This window comes from Brachyhypopomus gauderio, unplaced genomic scaffold, assembly GCF_052324685.1.
Source record: "Brachyhypopomus gauderio isolate BG-103 unplaced genomic scaffold, BGAUD_0.2 sc194, whole genome shotgun sequence".
NCBI lineage: Eukaryota > Metazoa > Chordata > Actinopteri > Gymnotiformes > Hypopomidae > Brachyhypopomus > Brachyhypopomus gauderio.
The window spans coordinates 72,182-91,585 of NW_027507015.1; the positions used below are offsets into that span (position 1 = coordinate 72,182).

Here is a 19,404-nt window from a genome sequence, read left to right on the forward strand (position 1 = left end):
TTGAAAGAAATGCTATAGAGTGAATTCACCCTGTCTTTAGAGGCTTTCTATCAATTTTTGACTCACACCCCTCTGACATTGAAAGGTGTGCTATTTTTGGACTAAAGGAATGCTTTTTTAGGACTAAAGCTGACTTAGCAGAGGATGGTTTCGATCCATCGACCTCTGGGTTATGGGCCCAGCACGCTTTCGCTGCGCCACTCTGCTTTCCCAGCACCCCAGATGGGACTCGAACCCACATTCCCTGGCTTAGGAGGCCAGTGCCTTATGCATTAGGCCACTGGGGCTCTTGCTAAAGCTTGCGGATGTCCAGTACCCACGATGAACGCAACCTATACTTCTGGAATATATCAGAGGGCTCTGTTCTCAGTACAGTCTATTCTAGTCAGACACCTGAGAGACAGAAAAATGAAAAGTCAGTACAATGCTTCAACTCAATTTTGTTTCTGTACTGCTTTGAGCAAACACGACCATAGCTGAAGGGAATTAGCAGATCTTTTGTCATTTCAATCATTATGAATTTCAGTTTCCCTTTCACCCACTGAGCAGGGGACTTAGCAGATCTTTTGTATTTTCAATCTTTCTGGATTTCAGTTTCCCTTTCACCCAATCTTTGACATCCAGTGACATTTGAAAAATACACACGTTGTTCCGCGTCACCTCTTTTGGCCAAATATGTAGAAGTCTGGAGGTCCTGGAGAAGATTCAGCAAGAGATCTTTGATAAGATAGGCCAGTGTAACACATCTCTCGACATTACCCCTTGTCATCACGCCATCTGTTGTCAGCAAATCAACCTCATGGCTCAAGGGAATTAGCAGATCTTTTGTACAAGCATATGAACATATCAACTTGGCAAACATGCTTTTAAGTTTTGAAATTTCCAGGTCTACTTCTAAACATCTTGTCGAGCACCATTTTCATTCACTTTCTTGAAAGGGACTTACATTTTTTACAACACAAGCTTGAATTTGTAGGTTATTTTGAGTGTCTATTGGGATTTGCTAGAGTGAAGCATGAAGTGCCTTGAAGAGTTTCATTAAATTAAAACATTGAAAGAAATGCTATAGAGTGAATTCACCCTGTCTTTAGAGGCTTTCTATCAATTTTTGACTCACACCCCTCTGACATTGAAAGGTGTGCTATTTTTGGACTAAAGGAATGCTTTTTTAGGACTAAAGCTGACTTAGCAGAGGATGGTTTCGATCCATCGACCTCTGGGTTATGGGCCCAGCACGCTTCCGCTGCGCCACTCTGCTTTCCCAGCACCCCAGACGGGACTCGAACCCACAATCCCTGGCTTAGGAGGCCAGTGCCTTATCCATTAGGCCACTGGGGCTCTTGCTAAAGCTTGCGGATGTCCAGTACCCACGATGAACGCAACCTATACTTCTGGAATATATCAGAGGGCTCTGTTCTCAGTACAGTCTGTTCTAGTCAGACACCTGAGAGACAGAAAAATGAAAAGTCAGTACAATGCTTCAACTCAATTTTGTTTCTGTACTGCTTTGTGCAAACACGACCATAGCTGAAGGGAATTAGCAGATCTTTTGTCATTTCAATCATTATGAATTTCAGTTTCCCTTTCACCCACTGAGCAGGGGACTTAGCAGATCTTTTGTATTTTCAATCTTTCTGGATTTCAGTTTCCCTTTCACCCAATCTTTGACATCCAGTGACACTTGAAAAATCCACACGTTGTTCCGCGTCACCTCTTTTGGCCAAATATGTAGAAGTCTGGAGGTCCTGGAGAAGATTCAGCAAGAGATCTTTGATAAGATAGGCCAATGTAACACATCTCTCGACATTACCCCTTGTCATCACGCCATCTGTTATCAGCAAATCAACCTCATGGCTCAAGGGAATTGGCAGATCTTTTGTACAAGCATATGAACATATCAGCTTGGCAAACATGCTTTTAAGTTTTGAAATTTCCAGGTCTACTTCTAAACATCTTGTCGAGCACCATTTTCATTCACTTTCTTGAAAGGGACTTAAATTTTTTACAACACAAGCTTGAATTTGTAGGTTATTTTGAGTGTCTATTGGGATTTGCTAGAGTGAAGCATGAAGTGCCTTGAAGAGTTTCATTAAATTAAAACATTGAAAGAAATGCTATAGAGTGAATTCACCCTGTCTTTAGAGGCTTTCTATCAATTTTTGACTCACACCCCTCTGACATTGAAAGGTGTGCTATTTTTGGACTAAAGGAATGCTTTTTTAGGACTAAAGCTGACTTAACAGAGGATGGTTTCGATCCATCGACCTCTGGGTTATGGGCCCAGCACGCTTCCGCTGCGCCACTCTGCTTTCCCAGAACCCCAGATGGGACTCAAACCCACAATCCCTGGCTTAGGAGTCCAGTGCCTTATCCATTAGGCCACTGGGGCTCTTGCTAAAGCTTGCGGATGTCCAGTACCCACGATGAACGCAACCTATACTTCTGGAATATATCAGAGGGCTCTGTTCTCAGTACAGTCTGTTCTAGTCAGACACCTGAGAGACAGAAAAATGAAAAGTCAGTACAATGCTTCAACTCAATTTTGTTTCTGTACTGCTTTGTGCAAACACGACCATAGCTGAAGGGAATTAGCAGATCTTTTGTCATTTCAATCATTATGAATTTCAGTTTCCCTTTCACCCACTGAGCAGGGGACTTAGCAGATCTTTTGTATTTTCAATCTTTCTGGATTTCAGTTTCCCTTTCACCCAATCTTTGACATCCAGTGACACTTGAAAAATCCACACGTTGTTCCGCGTCACCTCTTTTGGCCAAATATGTAGAAGTCTGGAGGTCCTGGAGAAGATTCAGCAAGAGATCTTTGATAAGATAGGCCAATGTAACACATCTCTCGACATTACCCCTTGTCATCACGCCATCTGTTATCAGCAAATCAACCTCATGGCTCAAGGGAATTGGCAGATCTTTTGTACAAGCATATGAACATATCAGCTTGGCAAACATGCTTTTAAGTTTTGAAATTTCCAGGTCTACTTCTAAACATCTTGTCGAGCACCATTTTCATTCACTTTCTTGAAAGGGACTTAAATTTTTTACAACACAAGCTTGAATTTGTAGGTTATTTTGAGTGTCTATTGGGATTTGCTAGAGTGAAGCATGAAGTGCCTTGAAGAGTTTCATTAAATTAAAACATTGAAAGAAATGCTATAGAGTGAATTCACCCTGTCTTTAGAGGCTTTCTATCAATTTTTGACTCACACCCCTCTGACATTGAAAGGTGTGCTATTTTTGGACTAAAGGAATGCTTTTTTAGGACTAAAGCTGACTTAGCAGAGGATGGTTTCGATCCATCGACCTCTGGGTTATGGGCCCAGCACGCTTCCGCTGCGCCACTCTGCTTTCCCAGAACCCCAGATGGGACTCAAACCCACAATCCCTGGCTTAGGAGTCCAGTGCCTTATCCATTAGGCCACTGGGGCTCTTGCTAAAGCTTGCGGATGTCCAGTACCCACGATGAACGCAACCTATACTTCTGGAATATATCAGAGGGCTCTGTTCTCAGTACAGTCTGTTCTAGTCAGACACCTGAGAGACAGAAAAATGAAAAGTCAGTACAATGCTTCAACTCAATTTTGTTTCTGTACTGCTTTGTGCAAACACGACCATAGCTGAAGGGAATTAGCAGATATTTTGTCATTTCAATCATTATGAATTTCAGTTTCCCTTTCACCCACTGAGCAGGGGACTTAGCAGATCTTTTGTATTTTCAATCTTTCTGGATTTCAGTTTCCCTTTCACCCAATCTTTGACATCCAGTGACATTTGAAAAATACACACGTTGTTCCGCGTCACCTCTTTTGGCCAAATATGTAGAAGTCTGGAGGTCCTGGAGAAGATTCAGCAAGAGATCTTTGATAAGATAGGCCAATGTAACACATCTCTCGACATTACCCCTTGTCATCACGCCATCTGTTGTCAGCAAATCAACCTCATGGCTCAAGGGAATTGGCAGATCTTTTGTACAAGCATATGAACATATCAGCTTGGCAAACATGCTTTTAAGTTTTGAAATTTCCAGGTCTACTTCTAAACATCTTGTCGAGCACCATTTTCATTCACTTTCTTGAAAGGGACTTAAATTTTTTACAACACAAGCTTGAATTTGTAGGTTATTTTGAGTGTCTATTGGGATTTGCTAGAGTGAAGCATGAAGTGCCTTGAAGAGTTTCATTAAATTAAAACATTGAAAGAAATGCTATAGAGTGAATTCACCCTGTCTTTAGAGGCTTTCTATCAATTTTTGACTCACACCCCTCTGACATTGAAAGGTGTGCTATTTTTGGACTAAAGGAATGCTTTTTTAGGACTAAAGCTGACTTAGCAGAGGATGGTTTCGATCCATCGACCTCTGGGTTATGGGCCCAGCACGCTTCCGCTGCGCCACTCTGCTTTCCCAGCACCCCAGATGGGACTCGAACCCACATTCCCTGGCTTAGGAGGCCAGTGCCTTATGCATTAGGCCACTGGGGCTCTTGCTAAAGCTTGCGGATGTCCAGTACCCACGATGAACGCAACCTATACTTCTGGAATATATCAGAGGGCTCTGTTCTCAGTACAGTCTATTCTAGTCAGACACCTGAGAGACAGAAAAATGAAAAGTCAGTACAATGCTTCAACTCAATTTTGTTTCTGTACTGCTTTGTGCAAACACGACCATAGCTGAAGGGAATTAGCAGATCTTTTGTCATTTCAATCATTATGAATTTCAGTTTCCCTTTCACCCACTGAGCAGAGGACTTAGCAGATCTTTTGTATTTTCAATCTTTCTGGATTTCAGTTTCCCTTTCACCCAATCTTTGACATCCAGTGACATTTGAAAAATACACACGTTGTTCCGCGTCACCTCTTTTGGCCAAATATGTAGAAGTCTGGAGGTCCTGGAGAAGATTCAGCAAGAGATCTTTGATAAGATAGGCCAGTGTAACACATCTCTCGACATTACCCCTTGTCATCACGCCATCTGTTGTCAGCAAATCAACCTCATGGCTCAAGGGAATTAGCAGATCTTTTGTACAAGCATATGAACATATCAACTTGGCAAACATGCTTTTAAGTTTTGAAATTTCCAGGTCTACTTCTAAACATCTTGTCGAGCACCATTTTCATTCACTTTCTTGAAAGGGACTTACATTTTTTACAACACAAGCTTGAATTTGTAGGTTATTTTGAGTGTCTATTGGGATTTGCTAGAGTGAAGCATGAAGTGCCTTGAAGAGTTTCATTAAATTAAAACATTGAAAGAAATGCTATAGAGTGAATTCACCCTGTCTTTAGAGGCTTTCTATCAATTTTTGACTCACACCCCTCTGACATTGAAAGGTGTGCTATTTTTGGACTAAAGGAATGCTTTTTTAGGACTAAAGCTGACTTAGCAGAGGATGGTTTCGATCCATCGACCTCTGGGTTATGGGCCCAGCACGCTTCCGCTGCGCCACTCTGCTTTCCCAGAACCCCAGATGGGACTCGAACCCACAATCCCTGGCTTAGGAGGCCAGTGCCTTATACATTAGGCCACTGGGGATCTTGCTAAAGCTTGCGGATGTCCAGTACCCACGATGAACGCAACCTATACTTCTGGAATATATCAGAGGGCTCTGTTCTCAGTACAGTCTGTTCTAGTCAGACACCTGAGAGACAGAAAAATGAAAAGTCAGTACAATGCTTCAACTCAATTTTGTTTCTGTACTGCTTTGTGCAAACACGACCATAGCTGAAGGGAATTAGCAGATATTTTGTCATTTCAATCATTATGAATTTCAGTTTCCCTTTCACCCACTGAGCAGGGGACTTAGCAGATCTTTTGTATTTTCAATCTTTCTGGATTTCAGTTTCCCTTTCACCCAATCTTTGACATCCAGTGACATTTGAAAAATCCACACGTTGTTCCGCGTCACCTCTTTTGGCCAAATATGTAGAAGTCTGGAGGTCCTGGAGAAGATTCAGCAAGAGATCTTTGATAAGATAGGCCAATGTAACACATCTCTCGACATTACCCCTTGTCATCACGCCATCTGTTGTCAGCAAATCAACCTCATGGCTCAAGGGAATTGGCAGATCTTTTGTACAAGCATATGAACATATCAGCTTGGCAAACATGCTTTTAAGTTTTGAAATTTCCAGGTCTACTTCTAAACATCTTGTCGAGCACCATTTTCATTCACTTTCTTGAAAGGGACTTAAATTTTTTACAACACAAGCTTGAATTTGTAGGTTATTTTGAGTGTCTATTGGGATTTGCTAGAGTGAAGCATGAAGTGCCTTGAAGAGTTTCATTAAATTAAAACATTGAAAGAAATGCTATAGAGTGAATTCACCCTGTCTTTAGAGGCTTTCTATCAATTTTTGACTCACACCCCTCTGACATTGAAAGGTGTGCTATTTTTGGACTAAAGGAATGCTTTTTTAGGACTAAAGCTGACTTAGCAGAGGATGGTTTCGATCCATCGACCTCTGGGTTATGGGCCCAGCACGCTTCCGCTGCCCCACTCTGCTTTCCCAGCACCCCAGACGGGACTCGAACCCACAATCCCTGGCTTAGGAGGCCAGTGCCTTATCCATTAGGCCACTGGGGCTCTTGCTAAAGCTTGCGGATGTCCAGTACCCACGATGAACGCAACCTATACTTCTGGAATATATCAGAGGGCTCTGTTCTCAGTACAGTCTGTTCTAGTCAGACACCTGAGAGACAGAAAAATGAAAAGTCAGTACAATGCTTCAACTCAATTTTGTTTCTGTACTGCTTTGTGCAAACACGACCATAGCTGAAGGGAATTAGCAGATCTTTTGTCATTTCAATCATTATGAATTTCAGTTTCCCTTTCACCCACTGAGCAGGGGACTTAGCAGATCTTTTGTATTTTCAATCTTTCTGGATTTCAGTTTCCCTTTCACCCAATCTTTGACATCCAGTGACATTTGAAAAATCCACACGTTGTTCCGCGTCACCTCTTTTGGCCAAATATGTAGAAGTCTGGAGGTCCTGGAGAAGATTCAGCAAGAGATCTTTGATAAGATAGGCCAATGTAACACATCTCTCGACATTACCCCTTGTCATCATGCCATCTGTTATCAGCAAATCAACCTCATGGCTCAAGGGAATTGGCAGATCTTTTGTACAAGCATATGAACATATCAGCTTGGCAAACATGCTTTTAAGTTTTGAAATTTCCAGGTCTACTTCTAAACATCTTGTCGAGCACCATTTTCATTCACTTTCTTGAAAGGGACTTAAATTTTTTACAACACAAGCTTGAATTTGTAGGTTATTTTGAGTGTCTATTGGGATTTGCTAGAGTGAAGCATGAAGTGCCTTGAAGAGTTTCATTAAATTAAAACATTGAAAGAAATGCTATAGAGTGAATTCACCCTGTCTTTAGAGGCTTTCTATCAATTTTTGACTCACACCCCTCTGACATTGAAAGGTGTGCTATTTTTGGACTAAAGGAATGCTTTTTTAGGACTAAAGCTGACTTAGCAGAGGATGGTTTCGATCCATCGACCTCTGGGTTATGGGCCCAGCACGCTTCCGCTGGGCCACTCTGCTTTCCCAGAACCCCAGATGGGACTCGAACCCACAATCCCTGGCTTAGGAGTCCAGTGCCTTATCCATTAGGCCACTGGGGCTCTTGCTAAAGCTTGCGGATGTCCAGTACCCACGATGAACGCAACCTATACTTCTGGAATATATCAGAGGGCTCTGTTCTCAGTACAGTCTGTTCTAGTCAGACACCTGAGAGACAGAAAAATGAAAAGTCAGTACAATGCTTCAACTCAATTTTGTTTCTGTACTGCTTTGTGCAAACACGACCATAGCTGAAGGGAATTAGCAGATATTTTGTCATTTCAATCATTATGAATTTCAGTTTCCCTTTCACCCACTGAGCAGGGGACTTAGCAGATCTTTTGTATTTTCAATCTTTCTGGATTTCAGTTTCCCTTTCACCCAATCTTTGACATCCAGTGACATTTGAAAAATACACACGTTGTTCCGCGTCACCTCTTTTGGCCAAATATGTAGAAGTCTGGAGGTCCTGGAGAAGATTCAGCAAGAGATCTTTGATAAGATAGGCCAATGTAACACATCTCTCGACATTACCCCTTGTCATCACGCCATCTGTTGTCAGCAAATCAACCTCATGGCTCAAGGGAATTGGCAGATCTTTTGTACAAGCATATGAACATATCAGCTTGGCAAACATGCTTTTAAGTTTTGAAATTTCCAGGTCTACTTCTAAACATCTTGTCGAGCACCATTTTCATTCACTTTCTTGAAAGGGACTTACATTTTTTACAACACAAGCTTGAATTTGTAGGTTATTTTGAGTGTCTATTGGGATGTGCTAGAGTGAAGCATGAAGTGCCTTGAAGAGTTTCATTAAATTAAAACATTGAAAGAAATGCTATAGAGTGAATTCACCCTGTCTTTAGAGGCTTTCTATCAATTTTTGACTCACACCCCTCTGACATTGAAAGGTGTGCTATTTTTGGACTAAAGGAATGCTTTTTTAGGACTAAAGCTGACTTAGCAGAGGATGGTTTCGATCCATCGACCTCTGGGTTATGGGCCCAGCACGCTTCCGCTGCGCCACTCTGCTTTCCCAGCACCCCAGATGGGACTCGAACCCACAATCCCTGGCTTAGGAGGCCAGTGCCTTATCCATTAGGCCACTGGGGCTCTTGCTAAAGCTTGCGGATGTCCAGTACCCACGATGAACGCAACCTATACTTCTGGAATATATCAGAGGGCTCTGTTCTCAGTACAGTCTGTTCTAGTCAGACACCTGAGAGACAGAAAAATGAAAAGTCAGTACAATGCTTCAACTCAATTTTGTTTCTGTACTGCTTTGTGCAAACACGACCATAGCTGAAGGGAATTAGCAGATCTTTTGTCATTTCAATCATTATGAATTTCAGTTTCCCTTTCACCCACTGAGCAGGGGACTTAGCAGATCTTTTGTATTTTCAATCTTTCTGGATTTCAGTTTCCCTTTCACCCAATCTTTGACATCCAGTGACATTTGAAAAATCCACACGTTGTTCCGCGTCACCTCTTTTGGCCAAATATGTAGAAGTCTGGAGGTCCTGGAGAAGATTCAGCAAGAGATCTTTGATAAGATAGGCCAATGTAACACATCTCTCGACATTACCCCTTGTCATCACGCCATCTGTTGTCAGCAAATCAACCTCATGGCTCAAGGGAATTAGCAGATCTTTTGTACAAGCATATGAACATATCAACTTGGCAAACATGCTTTTAAGTTTTGAAATTTCCAGGTCTACTTCTAAACATCTTGTCGAGCACCATTTTCATTCACTTTCTTGAAAGGGACTTAAATTTTTTACAACACAAGCTTGAATTTGTAGGTTATTTTGAGTGTCTATTGGGATTTGCTAGAGTGAAGCATGAAGTGCCTTGAAGAGTTTCATTAAATTAAAACATTGAAAGAAATGCTATAGAGTGAATTCACCCTGTCTTTAGAGGCTTTCTATCAATTTTTGACTCACACCCCTCTGACATTGAAAGGTGTGCTATTTTTGGACTAAAGGAATGCTTTTTTAGGACTAAAGCTGACTTAGCAGAGGATGGTTTCGATCCATCGACCTCTGGGTTATGGGCCCAGTACGCTTCCGCTGCGCCACTCTGCTTTCCCAGCACCCCAGATGGGACTCGAACCCACAATCCCTGGCTTAGGAGGCCAGTGCCTTATCCATTAGGCCACTGGGGCTCTTGCTAAAGCTTGCGGATGTCCAGTACCCACGATGAACGCAACCTATACTTCTGGAATATATCAGAGGGCTCTGTTCTCAGTACAGTCTGTTCTAGTCAGACACCTGAGAGACAGAAAAATGAAAAGTCAGTACAATGCTTCAACTCAATTTTGTTTCTGTACTGCTTTGTGCAAACACGACCATAGCTGAAGGGAATTAGCAAATCTTTTGTCATTTCAGTCATTATGAATTTCAGTTTCCCTTTCACCCACTGAGCAGGGGACTTAGCAGATCTTTTGTATTTTCAATCTTTCTGGATTTCAGTTTCCCTTTCACCCAATCTTTGATATCCAGTGACATTTGAAAAATCCACACGTTGTTCCGCGTCACCTCTTTTGGCCAAATATGTAGGAGAAGTCTGGAGGTCCTGGAGAAGATTCAGCAAGAGATCTTTGATAAGATAGGCCAGTGTAACACATCTCTCGACATTACCCCTTGTCATCACGCCATCTGTTGTCAGCAAATCAACCTCATGGCTCAAGGGAATTAGCAGATCTTTTGTACAAGCATATGAACTTGGCAAACATGCTTTTAAGTTTTGAAATTTCCAGGTCTACTTCTAAACATCTTGTCGAGCACCATTTTCATTCACTTTCTTGAAAGGGACTTACATTTTTTACAACACAAGCTTGAATTTGTAGGTTATTTTGAGTGTCTATTGGGATGTGCTAGAGTGAAGCATGAAGTGCCTTGAAGAGTTTCATTAAATTAAAACATTGAAAGAAATGCTATAGAGTGAATTCACCCTGTCTTTAGAGGCTTTCTATCAATTTTTGACTCACACCCCTCTGACATTGAAAGGTGTGCTATTTTTGGACTAAAGGAATGCTTTTTTAGGACTAAAGCTGACTTAGCAGAGGATGGTTTCGATCCATCGACCTCTGGGTTATGGGCCCAGCACGCTTCCGCTGCGCCACTCTGCTTTCCCAGCACCCCAGATGGGACTCGAACCCACATTCCCTGGCTTAGGAGGCCAGTGCCTTATGCATTAGGCCACTGGGGATCTTGCTAAAGCTTGCGGATGTCCAGTACCCACGATGAACGCAACCTATACTTCTGGAATATATCAGAGGGCTCTGTTCTCAGTACAGTCTGTTCTAGTCAGACACCTGAGAGACAGAAAAATGAAAAGTCAGTACAATGCTTCAACTCAATTTTGTTTCTGTACTGCTTTGTGCAAACACGACCATAGCTGAAGGGAATTAGCAGATCTTTTGTCATTTCAATCATTATGAATTTCAGTTTCCCTTTCACCCACTGAGCAGGGGACTTAGCAGATCTTTTGTATTTTCAATCTTTCTGGATTTCAGTTTCCCTTTCACCCAATTTTTGACATCCAGTGACATTTGAAAAATCCACACGTTGTTCCGCGTCACCTCTTTTGGCCAAATATGTAGAAGTCTGGAGGTCCTGGAGAAGATTCAGCAAGAGATCTTTGATAAGATAGGCCAATGTAACACATCTCTCGACATTACCCCTTGTCATCACGCCATCTGTTATCAGCAAATCAACCTCATGGCTCAAGGGAATTGGCAGATCTTTTGTACAAGCATATGAACATATCAGCTTGGCAAACATGCTTTTAAGTTTTGAAATTTCCAGGTCTACTTCTAAACATCTTGTCGAGCACCATTTTCATTCACTTTCTTGAAAGGGACTTAAATTTTTTACAACACAAGCTTGAATTTGTAGGTTATTTTGAGTGTCTATTGGGATTTGCTAGAGTGAAGCATGAAGTGCCTTGAAGAGTTTCATTAAATTAAAACATTGAAAGAAATGCTATAGAGTGAATTCACCCTGTCTTTAGAGGCTTTCTATCAATTTTTGACTCACACCCCTCTGACATTGAAAGGTGTGCTATTTTTGGACTAAAGGAATGCTTTTTTAGGACTAAAGCTGACTTAGCAGAGGATGGTTTCGATCCATCGACCTCTGGGTTATGGGCCCAGCACGCTTCCGCTGCGCCACTCTGCTTTCCCAGCACCCCAGATGGGACTCGAACCCACATTCCCTGGCTTAGGAGGCCAGTGCCTTATGCATTAGGCCACTGGGGCTCTTGCTAAAGCTTGCGGATGTCCAGTACCCACGATGAACGCAACCTATACTTCTGGAATATATCAGAGGGCTCTGTTCTCAGTACAGTCTATTCTAGTCAGACACCTGAGAGACAGAAAAATGAAAAGTCAGTACAATGCTTCAACTCAATTTTGTTTCTGTACTGCTTTGTGCAAACACGACCATAGCTGAAGGGAATTAGCAGATCTTTTGTCATTTCAATCATTATGAATTTCAGTTTCCCTTTCACCCACTGAGCAGGGGACTTAGCAGATCTTTTGTATTTTCAATCTTTCTGGATTTCAGTTTCCCTTTCACCCAATCTTTGACATCCAGTGACATTTGAAAAATCCACACGTTGTTCCGCGTCACCTCTTTTGGCCAAATATGTAGAAGTCTGGAGGTCCTGGAGAAGATTCAGCAAGAGATCTTTGATAAGATAGGCCAATGTAACACATCTCTCGACATTACCCCTTGTCATCACGCCATCTGTTGTCAGCAAATCAACCTCATGGCTCAAGGGAATTGGCAGATCTTTTGTACAAGCATATGAACATATCAGCTTGGCAAACATGCTTTTAAGTTTTGAAATTTCCAGGTCTACTTCTAAACATCTTGTCGAGCACCATTTTCATTCACTTTCTTGAAAGGGACTTAAATTTTTTACAACACAAGCTTGAATTTGTAGGTTATTTTGAGTGTCTATTGGGATTTGCTAGAGTGAAGCATGAAGTGCCTTGAAGAGTTTCATTAAATTAAAACATTGAAAGAAATGCTATAGAGTGAATTCACCCTGTCTTTAGAGGCTTTCTATCAATTTTTGACTCACACCCCTCTGACATTGAAAGGTGTGCTATTTTTGGACTAAAGGAATGCTTTTTTAGGACTAAAGCTGACTTACCAGAGGATGGTTTCGATCCATCGACCTCTGGGTTATGGGCCCAGCACGCTTCCGCTGCGCCACTCTGCTTTCCCAGCACCCCAGATGGGACTCGAACCCACATTCCCTGGCTTAGGAGGCCAGTGCCTTATGCATTAGGCCACTGGGGCTCTTGCTAAAGCTTGCGGATGTCCAGTACCCACGATGAACGCAACCTATACTTCTGGAATATATCAGAGGGCTCTGTTCTCAGTACAGTCTATTCTAGTCAGACACCTGAGAGACAGAAAAATGAAAAGTCAGTACAATGCTTCAACTCAATTTTGTTTCTGTACTGCTTTGTGCAAACATGACCATAGCTGAAGGGAATTAGCAGATCTTTTGTCATTTCAATCATTATGAATTTCAGTTTCCCTTTCACCCACTGAGCAGGGGACTTAGCAGATCTTTTGTATTTTCAATCTTTCTGGATTTCAGTTTCCCTTTCACCCAATCTTTGACATCCAGTGACATTTGAAAAATACACACGTTGTTCCGCGTCACCTCTTTTGGCCAAATATGTAGAAGTCTGGAGGTCCTGGAGAAGATTCAGCAAGAGATCTTTGATAAGATAGGCCAGTGTAACACATCTCTCGACATTACCCCTTGTCATCACGCCATCTGTTGTCAGCAAATCAACCTCATGGCTCAAGGGAATTAGCAGATCTTTTGTACAAGCATATGAACATAACAACTTGGCAAACATGCTTTTAAGTTTTGAAATTTCCAGGTCTACTTCTAAACATCTTGTCGAGCACCATTTTCATTCACTTTCTTGAAAGGGACTTAAATTTTTTACAACACAAGCTTGAATTTGTAGGTTATTTTGAGTGTCTATTGGGATTTGCTAGAGTGAAGCATGAAGTGCCTTGAAGAGTTTCATTAAATTAAAACATTGAAAGAAATGCTATAGAGTGAATTCACCCTGTCTTTAGAGGCTTTCTATCAATTTTTGACTCACACCCCTCTGACATTGAAAGGTGTGCTATTTTTGGACTAAAGGAATGCTTTTTTAGGACTAAAGCTGACTTAGCAGAGGATGGTTTCGATCCATCGACCTCTGGGTTATGGGCCCAGCACGCTTCCGCTGCGCCACTCTGCTTTCCCAGCACCCCAGATGGGACTCGAACCCACATTCCCTGGCTTAGGAGGCCAGTGCCTTATGCATTAGGCCACTGGGGATCTTGCTAAAGCTTGCGGATGTCCAGTACCCACGATGAACGCAACCTATACTTCTGGAATATATCAGAGGGCTCTGTTCTCAGTACAGTCTGTTCTAGTCAGACACCTGAGAGACAGAAAAATGAAAAGTCAGTACAATGCTTCAACTCAATTTTGTTTCTGTACTGCTTTGTGCAAACACGACCATAGCTGAAGGGAATTAGCAGATCTTTTGTCATTTCAATCATTATGAATTTCAGTTTCCCTTTCACCCACTGAGCAGGGGACTTAGCAGATCTTTTGTATTTTCAATCTTTCTGGATTTCAGTTTCCCTTTCACCCAATCTTTGACATCCAGTGACATTTGAAAAATCCACACGTTGTTCCGCGTCACCTCTTTTGGCCAAATATGTAGAAGTCTGGAGGTCCTGGAGAAGATTCAGCAAGAGATCTTTGATAAGATAGGCCAATGTAACACATCTCTCGACATTACCCCTTGTCATCACGCCATCTGTTATCAGCAAATCAACCTCATGGCTCAAGGGAATTGGCAGATCTTTTGTACAAGCATATGAACATATCAGCTTGGCAAACATGCTTTTAAGTTTTGAAATTTCCAGGTCTACTTCTAAACATCTTGTCGAGCACCATTTTCATTCACTTTCTTGAAAGGGACTTAAATTTTTTACAACACAAGCTTGAATTTGTAGGTTATTTTGAGTGTCTATTGGGATTTGCTAGAGTGAAGCATGAAGTGCCTTGAAGAGTTTCATTAAATTAAAACATTGAAAGAAATGCTATAGAGTGAATTCACCCTGTCTTTAGAGGCTTTCTATCAATTTTTGACTCACACCCCTCTGACATTGAAAGGTGTGCTATTTTTGGACTAAAGGAATGCTTTTTTAGGACTAAAGTTGACTTAGCAGAGGATGGTTTCGATCCATCGACCTCTGGGTTATGGGCCCAGCACGCTTCCGCTGCGCCACTCTGCTTTCCCAGCACCCCAGATGGGACTCGAACCCACAATCCCTGGCTTAGGAGGCCAGTGCCTTATCCATTAGGCCACTGGGGCTCTTGCTAAAGCTTGCGGATGTCCAGTACCCACGATGAACGCAACCTATACTTCTGGAATATATCAGAGGGCTCTGTTCTCAGTACAGTCTGTTCTAGTCAGACACCTGAGAGACAGAAAAATGAAAAGTCAGTACAATGCTTCAACTCAATTTTGTTTCTGTACTGCTTTGTGCAAACACGACCATAGCTGAAGGGAATTAGCAAATCTTTTGTCATTTCAGTCATTATGAATTTCAGTTTCCCTTTCACCCACTGAGCAGGGGACTTAGCAGATCTTTTGTATTTTCAATCTTTCTGGATTTCAGTTTCCCTTTCACCCAATCTTTGATATCCAGTGACATTTGAAAAATCCACACGTTGTTCCGCGTCACCTCTTTTGGCCAAATATGTAGGAGAAGTCTGGAGGTCCTGGAGAAGATTCAGCAAGAGATCTTTGATAAGATAGGCCAGTGTAACACATCTCTCGACATTACCCCTTGTCATCACGCCATCTGTTGTCAGCAAATCAACCTCATGGCTCAAGGGAATTAGCAGATCTTTTGTACAAGCATATGAACTTGGCAAACATGCTTTTAAGTTTTGAAATTTCCAGGTCTACTTCTAAACATCTTGTCGAGCACCATTTTCATTCACTTTCTTGAAAGGGACTTACATTTTTTACAACACAAGCTTGAATTTGTAGGTTATTTTGAGTGTCTATTGGGATGTGCTAGAGTGAAGCATGAAGTGCCTTGAAGAGTTTCATTAAATTAAAACATTGAAAGAAATGCTATAGAGTGAATTCACCCTGTCTTTAGAGGCTTTCTATCAATTTTTGACTCACACCCCTCTGACATTGAAAGGTGTGCTATTTTTGGACTAAAGGAATGCTTTTTTAGGACTAAAGCTGACTTAGCAGAGGATGGTTTCGATCCATCGACCTCTGGGTTATGGGCCCAGCACGCTTCCGCTGCGCCACTCTGCTTTCCCAGCACCCCAGATGGGACTCGAACCCACAATCCCTGGCTTAGGAGGCCAGTGCCTTATCCATTAGGCCACTGGGGCTCTTGCTAAAGCTTGCGGATGTCCAGTACCCACGATGAACGCAACCTATACTTCTGGAATATATCAGAGGGCTCTGTTCTCAGTACAGTCTGTTCTAGTCAGACACCTGAGAGACAGAAAAATGAAAAGTCAGTACAATGCTTCAACTCAATTTTGTTTCTGTACTGCTTTGTGCAAACACGACCATAGCTGAAGGGAATTAGCAGATCTTTTGTCATTTCAATCATTATGAATTTCAGTTTCCCTTTCACCCACTGAGCAGGGGACTTAGCAGATCTTTTGTATTTTCAATCTTTCTGGATTTCAGTTTCCCTTTCACCCAATCTTTGACATCCAGTGACATTTGAAAAATCCACACGTTGTTCCGCGTCACCTCTTTTGGCCAAATATGTAGAAGTCTGGAGGTCCTGGAGAAGATTCAGCAAGAGATCTTTGATAAGATAGGCCAATGTAACACATCTCTCGACATTACCCCTTGTCATCACGCCATCTGTTGTCAGCAAATCAACCTCATGGCTCAAGGGAATTAGCAGATCTTTTGTACAAGCATATGAACATATCAACTTGGCAAACATGCTTTTAAGTTTTGAAATTTCCAGGTCTACTTCTAAACATCTTGTCGAGCACCATTTTCATTCACTTTCTTGAAAGGGACTTAAATTTTTTACAACACAAGCTTGAATTTGTAGGTTATTTTGAGTGTCTATTGGGATTTGCTAGAGTGAAGCATGAAGTGCCTTGAAGAGTTTCATTAAATTAAAACATTGAAAGAAATGCTATAGAGTGAATTCACCCTGTCTTTAGAGGCTTTCTATCAATTTTTGACTCACACCCCTCTGACATTGAAAGGTGTGCTATTTTTGGACTAAAGGAATGCTTTTTTAGGACTAAAGCTGACTTAGCAGAGGATGGTTTCGATCCATCGACCTCTGGGTTATGGGCCCAGCACGCTTCCGCTGCGCCACTCTGCTTTCCCAGCACCCCAGATGGGACTCGAACCCACATTCCCTGGCTTAGGAGGCCAGTGCCTTATGCATTAGGCCACTAGGGAACTCACTAAAGCTTGCGGATGTCCAGTACCCACGATGAACGCAACCTATACTTCTGGAATATATCAGAGGGCTCTGTTCTCAGTACAGTCTGTTCTAGTCAGACACCTGAGAGACAGAAAAATGAAAAGTCAGTACAATGCTTCAACTCAATTTTGTTTCTGTACTGCTTTGTGCAAACACGACCATAGCTGAAGGGAATTAGCAGATCTTTTGTCATTTCAATCATTATGAATTTCAGTTTCCCTTTCACCCACTGAGCAGGGGACTTAGCAGATCTTTTGTATTTTCAATCTTTCTGGATTTCAGTTTCCCTTTCACCCAATCTTTGACATCCAGTGACATTTGAAAAATCCACACGTTGTTCCGCGTCACCTCTTTTGGCCAAATATGTAGAAGTCTGGAGGTCCTGGAGAAGATTCAGCAAGAGATCTTTGATAAGATAGGCCAATGTAACACATCTCTCGACATTACCCCTTGTCATCACGCCATCTGTTATCAGCAAATCAACCTCATGGCTCAAGGGAATTGGCAGATCTTTTGTACAAGCATATGAACATATCAGCTTGGCAAACATGCTTTTAAGTTTTGAAATTTCCAGGTCTACTTCTAAACATCTTGTCGAGCACCATTTTCATTCACTTTCTTGAAAGGGACTTAAATTTTTTACAACACAAGCTTGAATTTGTAGGTTATTTTGAGTGTCTATTGGGATTTGCTAGAGTGAAGCATGAAGTGCCTTGAAGAGTTTCATTAAATTAAAACATTGAAAGAAATGCTATAGAGTGAATTCACCCTGTCTTTAGAGGCTTTCTATCAATTTTTGACTCACACCCCTCTGACATTGAAAGGTGTGCTATTTTTGGACTAAAGGAATGCTTTTTTAGGACTAAAGCTGACTTAGCAGAGGATGGTTTCGATCCATCGACCTCTGGGTTATGGGCCCAGCACGCTTCCGCTGCGCCACTCTGCTTTCCCAGCACCCCAGATGGGACTCGAACCCACAATCCCTGGCTTAGGAGGCCAGCGCCTTATCCATTAGGCCACTGGGGCTCTTGCTAAAGCTTGCGGATGTCCAGTACCCACGATGAACGCAACCTATACTTCTGGAATATATCAGAGGGCTCTGTTCTCAGTACAGTCTGTTCTAGTCAGACACCTGAGAGACAGAAAAATGAAAAGTCAGTACAATGCTTCAACTCAATTTTGTTTCTGTACTGCTTTGTGCAAACACGACCATAGCTGAAGGGAATTAGCAGATCTTTTGTCATTTCAATCATTATGAATTTCAGTTTCCCTTTCACCCACTGAGCAGGGGACTTAGCAGATCTTTTGTATTTTCAATCTTTCTGGATTTCAGTTTCCCTTTCACCCAATCTTTGACATCCAGTGACATTTGAAAAATCCACACGTTGTTCCGCGTCACCTCTTTTGGCCAAATATGTAGAAGTCTGGAGGTCCTGGAGAAGATTCAGCAAGAGATCTTTGATAAGATAGGCCAATGTAACACATCTCTCGACATTACCCCTTGTCATCACGCCATCTGTTGTCAGCAAATCAACCTCATGGCTCAAGGGAATTAGCAGATCTTTTGTACAAGCATATGAACATATCAACTTGGCAAACATGCTTTTAAGTTTTGAAATTTCCAGGTCTACTTCTAAACATCTTGTCGAGCACCATTTTCATTCACTTTCTTGAAAGGGACTTAAATTTTTTACAACACAAGCTTGAATTTGTAGGTTATTTTGAGTGTCTATTGGGATTTGCTAGAGTGAAGCATGAAGTGCCTTGAAGAGTTTCATTAAATTAAAACATTGAAAGAAATGCTATAGAGTGAATTCACCCTGTCTTTAGAGGCTTTCTATCAATTTTTGACTCACACCCCTCTGACATTGAAAGGTGTGCTATTTTTGGACTAAAGGAATGCTTTTTTAGGACTAAAGCTGACTTAGCAGAGGATGGTTTCGATCCATCGACCTCTGGGTTATGGGCCCAGCACGCTTCCGCTGCGCCACTCTGCTTTCCCAGCACCCCAGATGGGACTCGAACCCACATTCCCTGGCTTAGGAGGCCAGTGCCTTATGCATTAGGCCACTAGGGAACTCACTAAAGCTTGCGGATGTCCAGTACCCACGATGAACGCAACCTATACTTCTGGAATATATCAGAGGGCTCTGTTCTCAGTACAGTCTGTTCTAGTCAGACACCTGAGAGACAGAAAAATGAAAAGTCAGTACAATGCTTCAACTCAATTTTGTTTCTGTACTGCTTTGTGCAAACACGACCATAGCTGAAGGGAATTAGCAGATC

At 42.0% G+C, this 19,404-nt stretch overlaps 20 non-coding genes across 20 annotated transcripts; all 20 read right to left on the reverse strand.

The window, feature by feature from the left end:
- Positions 1 to 1,186: 1,186 nt before the first annotated feature.
- On the reverse strand, positions 1,187 to 1,258 carry trnam-cau (transfer RNA methionine (anticodon CAU)). Its single transcript has one exon. It is a non-coding gene; the product is annotated as a tRNA-Met (tRNA).
- A 7-nt stretch (positions 1,259 to 1,265) lies between these two features.
- Positions 1,266 to 1,338, reverse strand: trnar-ccu (transfer RNA arginine (anticodon CCU)). The gene has a single exon. It is a non-coding gene; the product is annotated as a tRNA-Arg (tRNA).
- Positions 1,339 to 3,288: 1,950 nt separating this feature from the next.
- On the reverse strand, positions 3,289 to 3,360 carry trnam-cau (transfer RNA methionine (anticodon CAU)). The gene has a single exon. It is a non-coding gene; the product is annotated as a tRNA-Met (tRNA).
- Positions 3,361 to 4,339: 979 nt separating this feature from the next.
- trnam-cau (transfer RNA methionine (anticodon CAU)) lies at positions 4,340 to 4,411 on the reverse strand. Its single transcript has one exon. It is a non-coding gene; the product is annotated as a tRNA-Met (tRNA).
- Positions 4,412 to 5,390: 979 nt separating this feature from the next.
- Positions 5,391 to 5,462, reverse strand: trnam-cau (transfer RNA methionine (anticodon CAU)). Its single transcript has one exon. It is a non-coding gene; the product is annotated as a tRNA-Met (tRNA).
- A 1,058-nt stretch (positions 5,463 to 6,520) lies between these two features.
- trnar-ccu (transfer RNA arginine (anticodon CCU)) lies at positions 6,521 to 6,593 on the reverse strand. The gene has a single exon. It is a non-coding gene; the product is annotated as a tRNA-Arg (tRNA).
- Positions 6,594 to 8,543: 1,950 nt separating this feature from the next.
- trnam-cau (transfer RNA methionine (anticodon CAU)) lies at positions 8,544 to 8,615 on the reverse strand. The gene has a single exon. It is a non-coding gene; the product is annotated as a tRNA-Met (tRNA).
- A 7-nt stretch (positions 8,616 to 8,622) lies between these two features.
- trnar-ccu (transfer RNA arginine (anticodon CCU)) lies at positions 8,623 to 8,695 on the reverse strand. Its single transcript has one exon. It is a non-coding gene; the product is annotated as a tRNA-Arg (tRNA).
- A 978-nt stretch (positions 8,696 to 9,673) lies between these two features.
- Positions 9,674 to 9,746, reverse strand: trnar-ccu (transfer RNA arginine (anticodon CCU)). Its single transcript has one exon. It is a non-coding gene; the product is annotated as a tRNA-Arg (tRNA).
- An 894-nt stretch (positions 9,747 to 10,640) lies between these two features.
- Positions 10,641 to 10,712, reverse strand: trnam-cau (transfer RNA methionine (anticodon CAU)). The gene has a single exon. It is a non-coding gene; the product is annotated as a tRNA-Met (tRNA).
- Positions 10,713 to 11,691: 979 nt separating this feature from the next.
- On the reverse strand, positions 11,692 to 11,763 carry trnam-cau (transfer RNA methionine (anticodon CAU)). The gene has a single exon. It is a non-coding gene; the product is annotated as a tRNA-Met (tRNA).
- Positions 11,764 to 13,793: 2,030 nt separating this feature from the next.
- On the reverse strand, positions 13,794 to 13,865 carry trnam-cau (transfer RNA methionine (anticodon CAU)). Its single transcript has one exon. It is a non-coding gene; the product is annotated as a tRNA-Met (tRNA).
- Positions 13,866 to 14,844: 979 nt separating this feature from the next.
- On the reverse strand, positions 14,845 to 14,916 carry trnam-cau (transfer RNA methionine (anticodon CAU)). Its single transcript has one exon. It is a non-coding gene; the product is annotated as a tRNA-Met (tRNA).
- Positions 14,917 to 14,923: 7 nt separating this feature from the next.
- trnar-ccu (transfer RNA arginine (anticodon CCU)) lies at positions 14,924 to 14,996 on the reverse strand. Its single transcript has one exon. It is a non-coding gene; the product is annotated as a tRNA-Arg (tRNA).
- Positions 14,997 to 15,890: 894 nt separating this feature from the next.
- Positions 15,891 to 15,962, reverse strand: trnam-cau (transfer RNA methionine (anticodon CAU)). Its single transcript has one exon. It is a non-coding gene; the product is annotated as a tRNA-Met (tRNA).
- Positions 15,963 to 15,969: 7 nt separating this feature from the next.
- On the reverse strand, positions 15,970 to 16,042 carry trnar-ccu (transfer RNA arginine (anticodon CCU)). Its single transcript has one exon. It is a non-coding gene; the product is annotated as a tRNA-Arg (tRNA).
- Positions 16,043 to 16,941: 899 nt separating this feature from the next.
- On the reverse strand, positions 16,942 to 17,013 carry trnam-cau (transfer RNA methionine (anticodon CAU)). Its single transcript has one exon. It is a non-coding gene; the product is annotated as a tRNA-Met (tRNA).
- A 979-nt stretch (positions 17,014 to 17,992) lies between these two features.
- Positions 17,993 to 18,064, reverse strand: trnam-cau (transfer RNA methionine (anticodon CAU)). The gene has a single exon. It is a non-coding gene; the product is annotated as a tRNA-Met (tRNA).
- Positions 18,065 to 18,071: 7 nt separating this feature from the next.
- Positions 18,072 to 18,144, reverse strand: trnar-ccu (transfer RNA arginine (anticodon CCU)). The gene has a single exon. It is a non-coding gene; the product is annotated as a tRNA-Arg (tRNA).
- An 899-nt stretch (positions 18,145 to 19,043) lies between these two features.
- On the reverse strand, positions 19,044 to 19,115 carry trnam-cau (transfer RNA methionine (anticodon CAU)). The gene has a single exon. It is a non-coding gene; the product is annotated as a tRNA-Met (tRNA).
- Positions 19,116 to 19,404: the final 289 nt, after the last annotated feature.